This window comes from Entamoeba invadens (genome assembly GCF_000330505.1).
Source record: "Entamoeba invadens IP1 unplaced genomic scaffold scaff_1105074725403, whole genome shotgun sequence".
Lineage (NCBI taxonomy): Eukaryota > Evosea > Mastigamoebida > Endamoebidae > Entamoeba > Entamoeba invadens.
The window spans coordinates 101,021-104,124 of record NW_004440449.1 but is presented as its reverse complement, the minus strand read 5'-3'; positions in this window follow the sequence as shown (position 1 = coordinate 104,124).

The following is a 3,104-nucleotide window of genomic DNA, read 5'->3' as shown; positions in this document are numbered from 1 at the left end:
TATTCAAGCATTTTCTTACCTAGGAATTTCTTTTTTTCCCTAAATATGGTGCCAATATAGTTTTTAACCAAAACATAAAGCAATCTTTTGTAACAAATCCTTTTGGTTGGTAATAAAAATGTTTGGTTTTCATTTCCATGTTGTCGTTTAAATCATTGTCAATTGTTTTCCTTAGGTTCTGTGGTAGTTCCGTCACACCAAATACCACCCAAATGTCTTATTCTTTTGACCTTCCGATCAATAATAATTTATTTTTTATGACTTCGTGTGTCAATTAAAATAATTAACTTGCTTTTTGTGTCAACAAGTGGGATAAACCCACATTCATAGATGTTAAGAATAAGATAATGGTCTATACCAACTAACGTTTTAAACGAAGCAATTCTCCTGAAATTTTCTTTCCGACTTCTTAACATTTTTGTCGCGATTTCGACGTATTTAATTAAACTGTCTTTGTTTAAAAAACTCTCGTTTCTTCCATCACAACACCTATTTCTGTTGAAAGACAAGTATTGTTTCTAATTAAATCTTGTAATTATTTTATTGTCAAATTTTTGTTGGTTTTTGTCTGAATAAACTGTTGTAAATCAATAAAAGTAAAACATTTAAGTTGTTCGTTTTTTGTTATTTCGGTTTCAATTAAATCGATTTCTTCACAAGTAAATATTTTGGGGCGACCCACTTTTTTCTTTAAAATGTTTTTCCGTCTTAACAAATAACGTATCATACTTTCCCAATTGCAAGAAAATTTGCAATGTTCACAACAATACCGGGGTTTTCTTAGTAAAAAGTAGTAATAGTATTATTTACAAATTCAATTTGTTGTGTGCGTGATTGAAATGTTTGTGGATTAACCGATTCTTCTTTATAATTTTTTTGAAAGCTTCAATCAGCTTCGAGTTTCGTTTCTTTTTGTAAACCTTGTCAAAAATTCACAGAAGATGGTCCTTTTTCTTTGCTCGTTACAATTTGATATTTTGTCTCTTTTTCATCAAAAGGTTTTGAAACATTTCGTTTTTGTTTGATTGTATAACGTTTTTATCATTTTTAAATTTTATATATTAATGAAATAATTATTAGTTATTATTATTTTTGTTGTTGAAAAAATTAACATGATAATTAATTAAATAATAACAAATAGAAGGGTAAACATGCAAATTTAAACCTAAAAAAGCTTTTGTAAATTTTATTACGTTTATGATAATGACGAAATTTGTTGATAAAATTAATAATGATAATTAATAAAAAGCACATTTAAAAACAAAATAGAGTGAATAAAAAATTTTTAATTATAAAATTAATAAATTCAATAATAAATTTTGCACACGAATCATGAACACCTTTTTTCATATGATATGATCATAAGCAACAAATGATATGATAAATATTTTTTTGAAAAAGTAAACACAACTCCACAAATGTATTCTAGTTTTATTAATTGTTGCATTTTTTTTCAAAGTAAAAAGTGTTGATTTTATTGTTCAATAAAAAGAATGCTTTTTAAATACAAATTTAATTACAGCAGTATTTTATTTAGTGAATCCTTGTATAATTTGCCAAATTTAACAGTTTTATAAAAAATTACACTGAAAATTTGATGATATTTTTTTGTTTTTTAAGTAGGGTAGGGAGCTATATAATATAAACCAAAGCATTGTTTTATCATTAAATCGGAATACTTTATTTTACTAAACCAGTTATTTCTAGTCAACCACACAATAATAATATTACTTATTTGTCAATATTTATGACAATAAAAAGTAACACTCGTTTTTTTTTATAATTGGATGTGACATACAAACGTGTTGATATTCAACTAGAATACTTAATTTTTGTTATTTTTTTAATTTGCATAAAATTAAAAATAGAAATTAGTTATAATAATACATAAATGTATTATTAAATTATATTAGTTTAACCTAATATTTACAAATACTATTGGTTTTCAAACTATATTTTTTTAAAAAATTGATAGTTATTATTCAGATTAACACTTAACTGGCCGAAAACCAAATTTTTATTAGAATAATAACAATATCAAAAAATGCCTTCTTGAAAAAAGTCATTAAAAAAGACCAAAAACCCCTTCTTGGCCGAAAAACCGAAAAATGACACAAAACTTAGTCAAAAATAATAAAAATGAGGACTCAATTACCTAAGATTTGTTTTTGAGGTTAAATATAGCAACACATATTTTTTTTTCAAAAACACAATCAAACTTTTCAAGAGCGGAAAGGTATGGTAATTTTTGTTCTCTCAAGAACGGTCATTTTAGACAACCAAATTTAATTATCACTCTATAGAGAACTCGATTTATGTTTCACTCTAAACTGCTTTCTATTGAGAAAACACACTCTTCTAAAATGCCACTTTTGTTATATTTTACTATATTTCAGAACCCCAAATTTATTTTATTAAATAATAATATATCAAACATACAATAACAAATCTTGTCGCATAAACAAGACGTATATTAATAATACGAAAATGAATCATAACAAACTCAATTTAATTTACGTTGATGTTGACTAAATGAACAGCAAGTAGCTTTTTAATTCGATAATATTTTTTTATTGAAGATTTAGTTCATGTCATTAAAAATAGATTTTAAATAAAAAACAAAAAAATAATCTATTAATATTATTATTATATAATAAGATAAATAAATAAAAAATAAATAAAACAGTTTAGTTAGTTATTTTTCAAGTTATTTAATTAATATAATAAAACAATTGTATATAAAAGTTTCTAAATCCCCAAACATAATTTTTTTATTTGCAAATTAAAAAAAATTCTATAATATTAGTTTATGTTATTATAATTATACAAAATAATTATTTTATTATGTCTTTACTTTCTAAATTATTTTTGTATAAATTCTATCAAATTTCATTTTAAAAACAAAGGCAAAAATCAAATTTGGTAAAGAATTATTTGAAAAGTTATATTTTTTAGCTTTGGGCCATTTGAGTGTTAACTAGATTGTGTTTTAATATACGTACATTCAAATGATACTATAAACAAACTTTGTGATATAAAGGAGGCCCTGTAGCACAGTCGGTAGTGCATCGTACTTATAGAATAGAGTTATGCGAGGGTCGCGG